Genomic DNA, 17,396 nt, shown 5'->3' on the forward strand with positions numbered 1-17,396 from the left:
CATGCATGCATGCGCGCGTGCGTGCATGTGATGGGTCGATGCAACGCGTACGTACGGGATCCCATCCCATGCACGCACGATCGATCGTCCATCCATCGATCGGTGACCACACGGTGCATGCATGCATGCATGTGCCGCCTACGTGGGCGCGTGTGGGGTCCACCGGAAGTGAGGCTCCGCTGGTTTGAAAACAATGGCTGCGTCCGTCTGCGAATAAGCTCCGCAGAATCTCGCTACGGATTTCTGGCTACTGCACGTAGTAACTTGCATTGCATTGCATGCAGTCACTGCACTGCACGCACGTCGTCGCCGTGGCCTCTGCTCTGCTCCCTTTGCCTCTTTTTCTATCTATCTAGGAAAAGGTGAAGCTAAAAGGACGGGAAAAAGCAATAACATATGCTTACAGCTAGCTTTTGCCTTTGCTTTCTGGAATATTCCAACTGTACTGCAATAGTAGTTCTACTATATATGGCTCTGGGTTAGCTTGGCTTCTTTCTTCGGGTCAAGAAACCTCAGCGTGGCATCACACTAACCGGTTGCCGCAAATCTCCACTAAGATCTTCTATTCTCTTGATTATTTTTTTAAAGAAAGAGACACATACAAGGTCCCGTCGATCAATCTAAAAAGGATACATATGATGATGCATAATTATGGATTTTGTCTCTTCTTTCCTGCACCCTGAGATTGGACATATATCCACTTGATCTCTGGTCCATGTACATGGATTAGTACTAGTTACTTGTATATGGGTATTCACTAACTTTGTACGTAGATGTTCAAGTTAAGCGGTATTGCTTGTTCTCTGGTCCATGCATCCGGGAGCGAGCTAGATGCATGTTAACGGTTAGCTTGCATGTTGGGATCAAAATTTACAGCGTGGTGAAAGCAAGAGGCCCGGAGGTGAAATAAAGATTCATTTTGCAACATGGTGTGGTACTATATGCAGTTCATGTTCACGGCCCAAAAGGGAGCAGCGGGCACATGAAGGATAGGATGCAGCCAAGGGAGTAAAGTAAATATAAAGCCTGCACCCGTCACCTTTCACCACTGCCGGCCCGGGCCCATCCGTCGGATCCCATCCATCCATCAAATCCCGGGCGTCCATCCCTGTCCCTGCCTGCGTGCTGTCAGTAATTACTTCGTCACCTCTCCAGACGGACACCAATACGAGCCACTATAGACTACAGTGCGGGTACCTAGCTAGAGTCCTGTGACAATGTGTGTCAATGTGTGTATGAGTGTGTGTGCGCGTCCGTGTCGGCTTCATTTCTCTCGCTACTACGCGCTCGATCATCTCTCCTGCGTACATGTGCATGCGTGGGTGATTGATGGCCGTGCGATCCGGGTCGATCATGCAGACGCGAGCGCGAGTGGTCTTGGCCGTTGGTGCACGACCGGCTCGAAATAGTCTTTCGCCCCGCTTTATAAATAAAACAACGATCCATACAACCAACATGCACACTCCGAATCAGGAACGAAGGTTGGGCCAACAACACAATCATGCGAAAAAACATAAGAGAAATAAGAAAAAAGGCCACCTAGTGGCGGCCGACAAGCGGCTCTGCGAAGACGATAATCCACGCGTTGTAGCCAGTAGCACATTCAGCGTGAGGCCAAATCGATCGAGGTCGCGCAGCCCAGAGAGTCGATGTCAGTGCTGCAGAAAAATAAGGAATTTAAAAGAGTCAGACGCCTGCCTAAAAAAGACCCGCTCAATCATCATTTTATTACATGTCATCCAAAAATCCATAACATCATCACAAAATAAGCTAGAATAGACGATGATGTCGAAGGCCGCGAGGTCTAGGGCCCTCTGCTTCGCGGTGCATGGCGAGCTGGCCATGCGTACATGCATGCACGCACATGTATCGATGCGTTTGGAGCGTTGACGTGGGATGTATGGATCGAACAGACAGCGGTAGCCCGATGACGATCTCGTGTCTCTGTCGGCAAAACCAAAACAAAGCGAAACACCTATAGCTATATGTGCATAGCTCGCGCATCTTTGCCAATGCTGCTGACGGCGAAGTTTGATTGGAATGGATACGGAGATATGATCGATGCATCCGGCGGATTCTCTCATGCGTCAATCAATAAATTTAAAACCCGGCCTCGCCGATCGAGCCAGCTACCTTCCAATGCTTTGGATCATGTTACCGCCGCCCACTGTGTTACTTTCTCACTCACTGTGTACACGCACGCACTTAGAAAAAAATATATGAAATCTTGCAACTCGCCGGAGTTGATTAGTTGCTGCTGTAAGATATATGAAAAATGCACACGTCGTTAGAGCAAGTATAATATGAATAAGATGAGCCATATAGGCTGTTTTTATATGGCACTCCCTCATTTCCAAATTACTGAAGTTTCAATATTTATTAAAAGTTTGACAAAGTTTATAGAAAAACACGGTAATGTCTTCAACATCAAATATATAGTACGGAAGTATATTCCATACAGAATGATGAAACTAATTTGTGTTCTAGATATTAATTTAATTTTTCTACAAACTTGGTCTGACTTAAAGGTGTATGACTTAGCACAAACAAATAAGTTCAATTAATTTGGAACGTAAAGAGTGTTTTTTTTTTCTAATTTAGAGTAGAGCGACAAGAGATTTTTTTAGAGTATCAGGCTATCGTACAACAACCCTACGTGTGCTCCAAAGCAAACATATAGTAAATCCAAATGAAAGAAAAAGAGAGAAGATGAAAAAGATGGCCAAACTATTAGCCACACATTATATGGGTGATCTCTAATGATGACTCAAAATGACATGACAATAGTATATAGTGATGAGCTAGTTATGTCATTAGCAATGTTTTTATGGTCATGGATGGCACAACCTAAGGACGGAGGACGTGCAGCCACATGAAGATTATAAATACAATACCCATCTCAAATCTGGAGGTTGGAAATGACAAGTTGGAATGGCCTATACCAAAGTATAGTACACACTATCCAAAAAATTTATATAACAGACACATAGTGTAAAGCACACCACCGCCACAAAAATGCCGTATACTCCGCCAAATAAATCGGACTCGGGGCAAAAAGGAAGTTGACACCAACAAAATGTAGTGGAGAGAAGAGTCACTACAACAAATCCATTAATAGGGAACTAGTTCAAGGATGTCGCCGCAACAGAGACATTAGTGATAAAGGATTTCTACTTGGAAGACATTATTAGTATTTTGAAGTCTTGAAATCAGTAGGGCATAACTTCACAAAAGATGCATGTATTTGTCGGACAATCCATTTCATCCATGTCATCAATAAATAGCATTTCCTCGCTTTAATAAAAAACTAACATAAAAAATAATTAACTAGAAGAAATAAAGCTTCCCCACATAGTAACTTAACTATACTTCCAACTAGTATTGAACGTCAATGAGAGTGAGTCATTAGCACAAGCGTAGTAGAGGGAGTGACATTATTCTAGGCAGGGCTCAAATGAGTGTGGCAGTTCACCCAAGATGAAGAGAAGTGAGCCGACAATACATGAAAAGGTTTAACATCATTGATCTATATTCACACCGTCCGAGAAATATAGAAAATACTATCTTGAAAGCTAGCAATCAAATAAATAACCTTGAGTACATAGAACGAGTGATAAAGGGTTGTTTAGGCTTCATGCGTTGGCTCGTAGAGTTGTTGATTATAAGTGATCTTGCATGCACTGACTCACTATGACTTGATTTCCTAATACACACTGCAATGCGGAGAAATGTAAAGAGACTAAGGACACGTACAGTGGTGCTATCTTAGCGGTGCCACATAGGATAAATGATGATGTGAAGGAAAGAGAAACCAGAAAAAAAGGCTTTGCCATCTCTTAACAATAAATCTCTCACCACATTTATAGGAAGTCTAGTAACTAGAGATATGGTAGAGGGAGTGACATTATTCTAGGCCGAACTCAAATGAGTGTGGCGGCACACCCAAGATGAAGACAAGTGAGCCGACAATACATGAAGGTTTAACATCATCGGTCATATATTCACACTGTTTGAAAAATATAGAGATGACTATATGGAAAGTTGGCAGTCAAATAAATAATTTTGATAATATAGGAAAAATATATTTAGATTAGTAATGTGGAAATTAGTGTACCATTAGATTTTTCCTAGAAAATGGATATGTAAATCAGTCGATATGTAGAGTGAGGGATATATCCAAATGTAAAATACTTTTATTACTCTTTCCATCTAAAAACCTAACGTAACATCATAGCAATTATTACATAGGATGAGTGATAGTGGTTCTTTAGCCTTCATGTGTTGGCTTGTAGAGTTGTTCTTCATAAAGGATCCTACATGCACTAGCTCACTGCGACTCGATTTCCTAATGCACATTGTAATGTGGATTTTTTTTAAAAGAGACTAAGATGCGCACCTTTTTTCATATATAGGATGAATAACAAAACTCACCTTTTCTACCGACATACAGTATATGCCCAAAAAACCAATGGACAAATAAGCATATGGAGGTATACTGCAATATCTAATGTGTCATCTGATTTAACCATCTAGTACTCCCTACGTTCTAAAATGTGTTGTGCATGTTTTTTTAAGTCATGTTCTGTAAATTTTGTTCAAATTTATAAAGAAAATTATCTACATATAGATTGTGCTACCTCTAATTTTATTTACTCTGCATATTAGATTTGTCCTAAGTCAAATTTCATAACGTGTGACCAAGTTTACAGAAAACAACACATTGACCAATGATGAAACTAATTGATTGATTATATTTTTTAGTATAAACCTAGTCTATGACAGGGTGAACTGGATTTCCCTACGAAAACGCTCACTTGTAAAGGATTTGGTAATAAATTGATTAGGTGGGTCCTAAGTACTATTTCGAATTGCTCTTTTGTGTTAGACGCAATGATTGTAATTGACCTTGGTTTGTAAGTGGTAAGGGGCTTAAACAAGGTGACCATCTATATCCCCCATCTTATTTAATTGAGTGGTTGATGCTTTCTCTAGAATGCTTTATAAAGTTGCTAGGGCTGGAGTAATTTCCTGTGTTTTGCCTGACATTGTCCCTGGTGGGATTATTAGTTTACAATATGATGATGAGGCCCTTTTGTTCTTAGATCCTTGAAAGGACATGCGGTGCCCCCATGTGTGGTTTTGGTAATTGATGACAATCTCTATGGACTAATGGTTGCCTTGAGTTATATTTGAAGGATTTTTCCATAGGCTTTTCTTGGAGTCCATTTGTTGGTTTCAAGGAGAGTTTGTGATGACCAAGGTGCTATTCAAGGAATTACCTAAAGATTGGTCATGTGAGAGGTTGATCAAGACTAAGTCAAAGAGTGAATCAAGTTGATCAACACACAAAGCATAGAAGATGTACCCAGGGGGATCAAGTGATCCCATGGTATGGTAAGCATTGTCGATTACACTTTGTGTACTAACCCATGGTATTCGTGAGAGTTCTTTGTGGGGTTAGGTTGCGGTGTGTAAGTTCGAGTGGAGCATCACGAAGATATCAAAAGCTTGAAGCTTGCCATCCATCATGGAGACAATGGACTTGTGAAGATGTTCGGAAGAGTGGCTCACCCATAGTGGAGTATGGGGGAGCAACCAACTATTCTTCATCGAGCCAACACAACCAAGAAAGGTGGTCCAACTTGAGGGAGTCAAGATCGTCATCATCTAGCTCAAGTGGACCATGTGCAAGGCAAAGGTTTGCCCTTGATAGGTTTTTTATTTTACCGTTCTCATGGTGGTAGTTGGGAGACCGGGTTATAGGATCGATTGCCGTACTATCAATGGGGGCTCTCGATGAGTAGCTTGATCGCATTATTCATATAAAGCTCAAACCATTGCATCCTTGCATCATCTTTCTTGGTTCGTGTTTGGTGTTTCTCTTTGTGAGTTTTAGAGCTTGTGGTCTTCTTCTTGACAAGCTCGAGTTCATCGAAATCGGAGTTCATGTGCATCTTCTATGATGTTTTCGATGTTGGAGGTTATGCCGGTTCTTCTCTGTTGGAGGTTTCTCTCCTCTATTTGTTAGGCATACCTCCCCTGCCACTTCTTACTATAATCAGCCATTGTTGGATGCTACTCGTCGTCTTCTATCCAACAAGCTTGAGTTTCCTCAATTCGGAGCTCATTTGCAGAAGTTGTGGCAGTTTAGGCTTTATTGCATCCTCTGTTTTCTCTGTTGTGTTCCTGAAAGACTCAAGCGGTAGTACTGCTCTCTAGAGCGGTAGTACCGCTTGTAAGCGGCAGTACCGCGGCCCTGTGCCACGCGTAGTACCGCTCCTTCTGGGGATGCGTCTTTTCGTGTTGGGTTTCGTGGTAGTAGAGCGGTAGTACCTCTTATAAGCGGTAAGCGGTACTACCTCTCCTCCCGAGCGGTAGTACCTCTTATAAGTGGTAAGCGGTACTACCTCTCCCCAGAGCGGTACTACCTCTCTGGCAGAACTTCAACTCGTGTTTTCTCTTTCGTTGGGATGTTTTGACCGTGCTAAGCGGTAGTACCGCTCCTCCAAGCGGTAGTACCGCTTGGGCACGACCTGAGCACATAACGGTTGGATTCGGGAGGTCCTATAAAAGGGGGTCTTCTTCCCCATTGAACCTTATCCTTTAAGCTCGTGTTCTTCCCCCATTGTTGACCTTCTTCGAGCTTGCTTTCTCTTGATCCCTCCATGGATTCTTGCTAGTTTTGGGGGGTTAAGAGAGAGGAGATCTAGATCCACATTTCCACCAATCACTTTCTCCTCTATGTGAGGGGAACCCCTTGGATCTAGATCTTGGAGTTCTTGGTGTTCTCCTTCTTGTTCTTCCTCTCATTTTCCTCCATAGCTTTCGTTGCTTTGGTGGGATTTGAGAGTGAGGGACTTGGGCACTCCGTGTGCCCTTGCCATTGCATTTGGTGCATCGGTTTGAGTTCTCCACGGTGGTACGTGGAAGTTACAAGTTGAGAAGCTTATTACTCTTGGGTTTTTGGTGCCCTTGAGCTTGTTCCTCTTGGGTGCTTGGGTGCCCTAGACGGTTGGTGGTGTTCGGAGCTCAATCATTTTGGTGTAAAACTTCGGGCAAGCATCGGGGTCTCCAATTAGGTTGTGAAGATCGCCCCGAGCAATTTGACGGGTACCGGTGACCGCCCCAAGGGTTGCCAAAGTGTACGGGTTCGGTGACCGCCCCCAAGGGTTGCCATTTGTACGGGTTCGGTGACCGCCCTCAAGGGTCCCTTAGTGTAATCACGGCATCTTGCATGGTGCGAGGGCGTGAGGAGATTACGGTGGCCCTAGTGGCCTCTTGGGGAGCATTGTGCCTCCACACCGCTCCAAACGGAGATTAGCATCCGCAAGGGTGTGAACTTCGGGATACATCGTCGTCTCCGCGTGCCTCAGTTATCTCTTTCCCGAGCCCTTTACTTATGCACTTTACTTTGTGATAGCCATATTGTTTCTTGTCATATATCTTGCTATCACCTAGTAGTTTATCTTGCTTAGCATAAGTTGTTGGTGCACATAGGTGAGCCTAGTTGTTGTAGGCTTTTTGCTTCACAAATTAACCGCTAGGTTTATTCCGCATTTGTTCAAGCCTCAACCGCAATTATTTAAAGCGCCTATTCACCCCCCCTCTAGGCGACTTCCACGATCTTTCAATTGGTATTAGAGCCTCGTCTCTCTTTATTAGGCTTTACCTCCTAGAGAGTAAAGATGTGGACTAGGGGATTAGGATTCTCTGACACTCTTAGTTTCGATGGCACAAATTTTGATGCTTGGGTAATTCGCATGCTTAATCTCTTTAGGTTCATGGACCCAAATTTAGAGCAAATTGTAGATATGGGTTTTTCTCCTCCACAGGATCCCCAAAGATTATCTTTAGAGGATGAGAAAAACTCTTATCTCAATGCTCAAGCTTCTAATGTGCTTTCCGATGCTTTGAGCAATGTAGTTATATTTCAACTCATGCCGTTCCGGGATGCTCATGAGTTGTGGACAAAGCTTCAAGATAAATATGGTGTGTCCAAGATTTGTGGGGATGATTGTTCTCCCTCCACCTCCGGCCGTGTTGCCTTCTCAACTTCTTCTACTTCACCTACATGTGGGGTGCCACAAGGTAATGTTATGGTGAGTAGTGTTGGTCATTGCAATGATGATAGTGTACTTATCGTTGATGACTCTTCATCACTATCTTGTTTCAATGCTCCATATTTAGACTTTAACACTTTGTGCACCTTACATGTTTCACATGCTTGTGTTGATAGTCCGTGCATATCATGTAGAAATTGCTTGACTAAATCTCATAATGATGTGCTTGCTATATCTTATTTCCATGGCAAAAATGCATGTATTTCCTCTAGTTGTTATGCTAACAATGTAGAGGAAACCCAACACTCCATGGAACAAGATGTGGTCTCAAATGGTGCTTCAAGGGATCCTACATCATCATCTATTGCTTTATGCCTTATGGTTAAGGCTTCAAAGGTATCTCCTACTTTGAACCCCAATATGTCTCTTGATGATGATGTTAATGCTAATGATGATGAGGATAATGATGTAGAGAATGATAATGTTGCCTCCTTAAAAATTAAGGGGGAAATGATTTTTAAAGCTCTTCATAAAAATAAAATTGCTCGTTCCAACTTCATGGAAATCATGTCCATTGCCATTGAGGGTAAGAAATATATTGAGGAGTTGGAATCTCATCTCGAGGAGCATGAGGTCACCATTGAAAAAATGGAAGGTCTTGAGCATGATTACGCTAATGAGATTGCGGACCTCTCTCAAGCTCTTGAACTTGAACAAACCACCAAGGAATCTCTTGAGGAGACTTTTGCTCTAGAATTATCTAGAGTGAAGGAATCTCATGATAGAGCTCTTGAGGTAGCCAATGATTTTGAAACTAAAAATGAGAAGCTTGAAGTTGCACATGGTAAACTTCTTGAGGACTTTGGGCACCTCGAAAATGGCTCAAGGGCCATTAAGAGTGAGCTCATCAAACTCACCGAGTCTCATGCACAACTTAAAGCTTCATATTCAAAAGAGTTTTCCAAGTTGCATTCTCCTCTTGCTATTATTGATGATGCTTCTGCTACTAACTCTATTACTTGTGAAGCATCCATTTTGAAGGAGAATGTTGAGCTTCGGGCTCAACTTGAGTTGCTATCTAGCAATTTTGGGAAATTGGAAGAAAGCCATGAAAAGCTCTCAAGCTCTCATGATGATCTTCTGGTATCCCATAATGTGCTAAAGATAGCTCATGAGGCCATGATTGCTAAGGTAACATCTAGTGAGCCTCATATGGATACTAGCACTACTTTTAGTCAAAAATGCTATATTGCCGTGTGCTAGTCCTCGTGATTCATCCATGCATAACATTGGTACTTCTTGTGATGAATTGCTTTCCTTGCCTTGTTGCTCTAACGATGAAGCTTATACTTCCTCTAGTGCTTGTATTGAGACTAACCATGTAGAGGAAATCAAAGAGCTCAAGGCCCAAGTCACTTCCTTGAAGAAAGACTTGGAAAAATGTCATGAAGGAAAATCCACACTCAACAATATCTTGAGTGTTCAAAAATCCCCCAATGACAAAGTTGGACATGGATTCAACTCCAATAAGAAGAAGAAGCCCAAGATGAACAAGAAGAAGGGCCAAGAACAAGTCAAGAATTCGGCCAAGATTGTTTGCTTCAAGTGCAAAATTGAAGGGCATCATGTTAGATCTTGCCCATTGAAGAAGAAGGCCATTAGTGACAAGCAACAAGGGAAGCGGCCTGATACGTCTCCAACGTATCTATAATTTTTGATTGTTCCATGTTATATTATATTCTGTTTTGTACATTAATGGGCTTTATTATACACGTTTATATTGTTTTTGGGACTAACCTATTAACCGGAGGCCCAGCCCAGAATTGCTGTTTTTAGCCTATTTCAGAGTTTCGCAGAAAAAGAATATCAAACGGAGTCCAAACAGAATGAAACCTTCAGGAACGTGATTTTTGGAACGAACGTGATCCAGAGGACTTGGACCCTACGTCAAGAAAGCAACCAGGAGGGCACGAGGTAGGGGGCACGCCTACCCCCTGGGCGCGCCCTCCACCCTCGTGGGGCCCACGTTGCTCCACCGACGTACTTCTTCCTCCTATATATACCTACGTACCCCCAAACTACCAGATACGGAGCCAAAAACCTAATTCCACCGCCGCAACCTTCTGTACCTGTGAGATCCCATTTTGGGGCCTTTTCCGGCGCTCCGCCGGAGGGGGCATTGATCAAGGAGGGCTTCTACATCAACACCATAGCCTCTCTGATGATGTGTGAGTAGTTTACCTCAGACCTTCGGTTCCATAGTTATTAGCTAGATGGCTTCTTCTCTCTCTTTGGATCTCAATACAAAGTTCTCCACGATTCTCGTGGAGATCTATTCGATGTAATCTTCTTTTGCGGTGTCTTTGTTTTGACCGATGAATTGTGGGTTTATGATCAAGTTTATCTATGAACAATATTTGAATCTTCTCTGAATTCTTTTATGTATGATTGGTTATCTTTGCAAGTCTCTTCGAATTATCAGTTTGGTTTGGCCTACTAGATTGATCTTTCTTGCAATGGGAGAAGTGCTTAGCTTTGGGTTCAATCTTGCGGTGTCCTTTCCCAATGACAGTAGGGGCAGCAAGGCACGTATTGTATTGTTGCGATCGAGGATAACAAGATGGGGTTTATATCATATTGCATGAGTTTATCCCTCTACATCATGTCATCTTACTTAAAGCGTTACTCTGGTCTTTTGAACTTAATACTCTAGATGCATGCTGTATAGCGGTCGATGTGTGGAGTAATAGTAGTAGATGCAGGCAGGAGTCGGTCTACTTGTCGCGGACGTGATGCCTATATACATGATCATACCTAGATATTCTCATAACTATGCTCAATTCTGTCAATTGCTCAACAGTAATTTGTTTACCCACCGTAATACTTATGCTCTCGAGAGAAGCTACTAGTGAAACCTATGGCCCCCGGGTCTATTTTCCATCATATATAATCTCCCGACAACAAGCTATTATGGCGCCGTTTTTATTTTGCTTTCTTTTACGTTGCATCTTTATCATAAAAATACCAAAAATATTATCTTATCATATCTATCAGATCTCACTTTCGTAAGTGACCGTGAAGGGATTGACAACCCCTTTATTGCGTTGGTTGCGAGGATTTTATTTGTTTGTGTAGGTGCGAGGGACTCGTGCGTGTCCTCCAACTGGATTGATACCTTGGTTCTCAAAAACTGAGGGAAATACTTACGCTGCTTTACTGCATCACCCTTTCCTCTTCAAGGGAAAACCAATGCAGTGCTCAAGAGGTAGCAAGAAGGATTTCTGGCACCGTTGCCGGGGAGTCTACGCACAAGTCAAGAAATACCAAGTACCCATCACAAACTCTTATCCTTCGCATTACATTATTTGCCATTTGCCTCTCGTTTTCCTCTCCCCCACTTCACCTTTGCCGTTTTATTTGCCGTCTTTTCGTTTGCCTTTATGTCTTACTTGGCTCGTTTGCTCGTTTGGTTGGAATAGTTGTGTATTTATTGCTAAACAAAGAACCTAAGATCTATGGATCCTCATCCGCTTGCCAATCTTTTTAAGAGATCCAATTATGATGAACCAATTCCTAGTGATTTGGGTGCACTAGATTATCTTTATAAGGTTTTGCTTGAAATCCGTGAATCTGAAAATTGTGATGAAGTGCTTTATGAAGTGATTCACGATAGATCTTTGAATTAAAAGCATGATTGCAATGATGTTATTATAAATTCTATTAATGTCAATTGTGTTAATGATATGCAAAACCCTAAGCTTGGGGATGCTAATTTTGCTATGTCTACTACTTGTTGCAATGATCATGATTGGGGTGATTCTTCTTATGATCTTGAAAATTTATTTAAGCCTCATGATGAATATGAGATTGATAATAGTGTTTGCAATAATATTGAAAGTGGGTTTGGAAGAGTGTCAACTTTAGATCCCACATATTTGGAGTATGTTCAATCTTATGAATTTTTTTATAAAAGTGGGTTTGGAGAGGTCATGACTTTAGTTAATGATATTCCCACTATTTTGGAAGAGTGTCAACTTTGCATGCATGTGGATCATGTAGAGAAAATTTTATGTGATAGATATATTGTTGAATTTGAATATGATCCCACATGTAATTATTATGAGAGAGGAAAATACGGTTGTAGAAATTTTCATGTTACTAAATTACCTCTCTTCTTGTTGAGATTGATCTTGTTTCTTTCTTCTCCTTTGCATATGCTAGGATTTGCTTGCCTTGATAATTTGTTTGCCTATAAGATGCCTATGCATAGGAAGTATGTTAGACTTAGATGTGTTTTTCACATGCTTCATGATGCTCTCTTTATGTTTCAATTGCTATCTTTCATGTGAGCATCATTGAAATCTCAATGCCTAGCTAGGGGCGTTAAACGATAGCGCTTGTTGGGAGGCAACCCAATTTTATTTTTAGTTTTTTGCTTTTTGCTTCTGTTTAGGAATAAATATTTGATCTAGCCTCTGGTTAGATGTGTTTTTATGTTTTAATTAGTTTAACCTATAGGATCTTCTTGGATGATAGTTATTTGATCTTGCTGAAAATTCCAGAAACTTTCTGTTCACGAAAATAATTTTTAAAAATCACCAGAACGTGATAAAATATTGATTCCAATTGCTTCTGATCAATAAACAAATTGTCTAGGTCGTCCTATGTTTGCTGAATTTTTGGAGTTCCAGAAGTTTGCGTTAGTTACAGATTACTATAGACTGTTCTGTTTTTGACAGATTCTGTTTTTCGTGTGTTGTTTGCTTATTTTGATGAATCTATGGCTAGTAAAATAGTTTATAAACCATAGAGAAGTTGGAATACAGTAGGTTTAACACCAATATAAATAAATAATCAGTTCATTACAGTACCTTGAAGTGGTGTTTTTTTTCTTTCGCTAACGGAGCTCACGAGATTTTCTGTTAAGTTTTGTGTTGTGAAGTTTTCAGGTTTTCGGTAAAGATTTGATGGATTATGGAACAAGGATTGGCAAGAGCCTAATCTTGGGGATGCCCATGGCACCCCAAGATAATCTAAGGACACCTAAAAGCCAAAGCTTGGGGATGCCCCGGAAGGCATCCCCTCTTTCGTCTACTTCCATCGGTAACTTTACTTGGAGCTATATTTTTATTCACCACATGATATGTGTTTTGCTTGGAGCGTCTTGTATTATTTGAGTCTTTATTTGTTAGTTTGCCACAATCATCCTTGCTGTACACACCTTTTGAGAGAGATACACATGATTCGGAAATTGTTAGAATACTCTATGTGCTTCACTTATATCTTTTGAGTTATATAGTTTTTGCTCTAGTGCTTCACTTATATCTTTTAGAGCACGGTGGTGGTTTTGTTTTATAGAAACTATTGTTCTCTCATGCTTCACTTAGATTATTTTTAGAGTCCTACAAAACAGCATGGTAATTTGCTTTAATTATGATAGGCATTCAAGATTAGTAAAAAAAATTCTTATGAGTGTGTTGAATACTATGAGAAGTTTGATACTTGATAATTGTTCTGAGATATGGAGATGGTGATATTAGAGTCATGCTAGTTGAGTAGTTTTGAATTTGAGAAATACTTGTGTTAAAGTTTGTGATTCCCGTAGCATGCACGTATGGTGAACCGTTATGTGATGAAGTCGGAGCATGATTTATTTATTGATTGTCTTTCTTATGAGTGGCGGTCGGGGACGAGCGATGGTCTTTTCCTACCAATCTATCCCCCTAGGAGCATGCGCGTAATACTTTGCTTCGATAACTTGTAGATTTTTGCAATAAGTATATGAGTTCTTTATGACTAATGTTGAGTCCATGGATTATACGCACTTTCTTCCTTCAACCATTGCTAGCCTCTCTAATACCGCGCACTTTTCGCCGGTATCATACACCCACCATATACCTTCCCCAAAACAGCCACCATACCTAACTACCATGGCATTTCCATAGCCATTCCGAGATATATTGCCATGCAACTTACCACCGTTCAGTTTATTATGACATGCTCCATCATTGTCATATTGCTTTGCATGATCATGTAGTAGACATTGTATTTGTGGCAAAGCCACCGTTCATAATTCTTTCATACATGTCACTCTTGATTCATTGCATATGTAGTGACCCGACCTCAAACGGTCAAGTCTCTGTGCTTCAGTGTCATCCCTGGATTGGTAATGCTGACACACACAGTACTCGAAGGATTTATAACAGAGTAGCAATCACACACTTATTACATCGAATGTCTCAAAAGAGAACTTATTACAATAAATATGGCTTAAGGCCATCTAATACGATAACAGCGGAAGGCTTGGAAGATAAAGTGAGTCCATCAACTCCAACGGCATAGCTGAGCTGCACGACAACGACCTAACGAACCTTACTCCTCGTCTGAAAAGTCTGCAACATAATACGTTGCAGCCCGAAAACGGGTCAGCACATGGAATATGCTGGCAATATAACACAGTAGAGCAAGAACAGAATAATGCTATCACTACATGCATATTTGGCTGGTGGAAAGGCTCTACGGTTATAGTTTTTGCGAAAAGCCAATTTTTCCCTACAACAAAGGAATAGATTTTATTTTAACTATCATGGTAGTTGAAACATCATTGAGAAGGTTCCTCCAACTCAATCCCAATTAAAGTAATTATCAACCCAACATATTAAATTAGAGTGATGAGATACTTATGATAATCCAAGTACTAGATACTCAAGATGTCCATAACCGGGGATACGGCTAACCATGATTAGATTGTACACTCTGCAGAGGTTTGCGCACTTTTCCCCACAAGACTCGATCAACTCCGTTGGATTTCTCGCACTACATGGTGTTTGAGAAACGGATGACCGAGACACAGTCTTTCAGAAGCATTAACTCTAACCCCGGGTAGACAGTACCAACCTACATCCCTCTACATCTGCTAGCCTACCACTGGAAGAGGTCATGCAACTTACTCAACTATGCTAGAGCCCATAATAGCTTGTGGCTGCACACGGAAGTTTCTAGCATGAAATATCTCAGTTCCCATTGAGCCTGGGTGGCGGACCTTAGGATTATCACACGGGTACTCCGGGATATCCTAGGACAACACTGGATTCTCCAGGTGCCCGACAAGCAATCCACCCAGATGTGTATTAAAGTTGCCACCTTAAGTTGAACCATTAATTAACAATCTCACATCTGTCATGGAATCACTCACCCGAACCACGTCTACGAGCATAGCATAGCAATATAAGCAATACGTAGAAGTAACTCCCAAGGGTTTGATAATAACAGGGCAATAGGTTCTACCTCATCAACTACTTCCCAATACCCACAAGTTAATCACATCCTAATCATGCAGTGTTTGAGGATTGGAGCTAATGCATAAAAACTGGGTATGAAAAGAGTATGATCAATGTGTTACTTGCCTTGCTGACGATCCGCAAAACCTAGGGACTCGTAGTAGCACGCTTCGCACTCCGGGAATTCTATCACAAAAAAAAAATAGCATACATAAGCAATCAATCACAGATGCACGGGTAAAACTCAAATAAGAAGAATTAACCAGAAAGTTCAACTTAAGAACTCCGGTTTGCAAAAAGAATCAAATCAAACGGAGCAACGAAACTCAAACTGCGAAAGAAACAAGATTCGATTACTAATCTGGACTAAAGTCAAATTTTACAGTACCAAAATCTTGTTCAAGTTCGTTAAACAGAAAGAGGGCTTCGAGACGAAGAGCTAGGCGCTTGAATCGCCTGATTCCGATAAACGAGCGAAAAGATAAACTAAAACGAAATCGGATCAGAAATCGCGATCGAATATAATCGCGAAAAACCCGAGAAAAAGAAAAACTGACGGACAGGCTAACGAACGAACGTTCGTTGTCTGTAATTAACGAGCGAAAAACCGTTCGTTAAAACGAACGCACGGACGAACGTCCGCTAAATATACTAAACCGAGAAAACCGGCGAACCGAACTAGAGAAAAAAAACGAACTAGGGTTTAAAAAAACCGACGGTTTTTACCTAAACCGAAAAAAACCAAACGGTTCCGGATCGGATCGGATCGGCGGCGGCGGCTCCGGCGGCGCGGCGAGGCGGGTGACGGCGGGGTGCGGCGCGGGGTGGCGGAGGGCGGCGCGGCGGCGACGGCAGCAGCGGCGCAAGGCGGCGGGGTGGGCGACTTGCGGCTGCGGCGGCTGCGGCTTGGGGCTCCAGGGGGCCCCGGGTCGGCTTTTAAAGGGGGGAGGGAGGTGACTTGCGGGAGGGGGCGGGGAGGCGTGGCCGACTCGGCCACGGTGAGCGGCGGCGTGGCGGTCGCGGTCTCCGCGTGGGAGACGGTGGCGTGGGGAGGCTGGGCCAGCTGGGCCTCGGCCCAGTTCGGTCCGGCGGGCTTTTTTTAAAAAACAGATTCCGCCAAAAATAAATCCTAGAAAACTAAATAAAAATCCAAAAATGCCAAAATAAATATTCACCGTCTAAATAAAATATTTAGAACAAGATGAACATTTTCTTGGCCCTAAAATGCAATTTTGAAAACATGCAATTTTTCTAATGCAAATAAAATAGCAATAAAATCCGAATAAAATCAAATATTCGTTTTTAATATTTTCCTCCAATTTTTCATTTATTTTGGAGAAGTCATATTATCCCCTCTCATATATTTTAATATGAAATATTTTCGGAGAGAAAAAATAATTAAAACAAATAATCCTCGTTTCAATATTTGATAAAATTCAAATATGAAAACAGTGAAATCCCCAACTCTCTCCGAGGGTCCTTGAGTTGCTTAGAATTTCGAGGATTGCGAAAGGAAATGCAAATAAAATATGCTATGCATGAATGATCTATGTATAACATTCCAAATTGAAAATTTGGGATGTTACAAACCTACCCCCCTTAAGATGAATCTCGCCCTCGAGATTCGGGTTGGCTAGAAAATAGGTGCGGGTGGTCTTTGTGAAGATCATCCTCTCGTTCCCAGGTGGCTTCATCCCCGGTATGGTGGCTCCACTGAACTTTGCAAAACTTGATAACCTTGCTGCAAGTAACTCGGCTGGCAAATTCAAGAATCCTGACTGGCTTCTCCTCATAGGTCAGATCACTGTCCAACTGAATCGCTTCCAAGGGCACTGTATCTCTCAGTGGAATATCGGCCATCTCCGTATGACACTTCTTCAACTATGAAACATGAAACACATCATGAACTCCTGACAGTCCTTCAGGTAACTCCAACTTGTAGGCAACCTCTCCCATACGTTCCAAAACACGGTACGGTCCTACAAATCTCGGGGCTAACTTTCCCTTCACTCCAAAACGTTTCACTCCTCGCAGAGGTGACACTCGCAGATATGCT

This window comes from Aegilops tauschii, chromosome 3, assembly GCF_002575655.3.
Source record: "Aegilops tauschii subsp. strangulata cultivar AL8/78 chromosome 3, Aet v6.0, whole genome shotgun sequence".
Lineage (NCBI taxonomy): Eukaryota > Viridiplantae > Streptophyta > Magnoliopsida > Poales > Poaceae > Aegilops > Aegilops tauschii.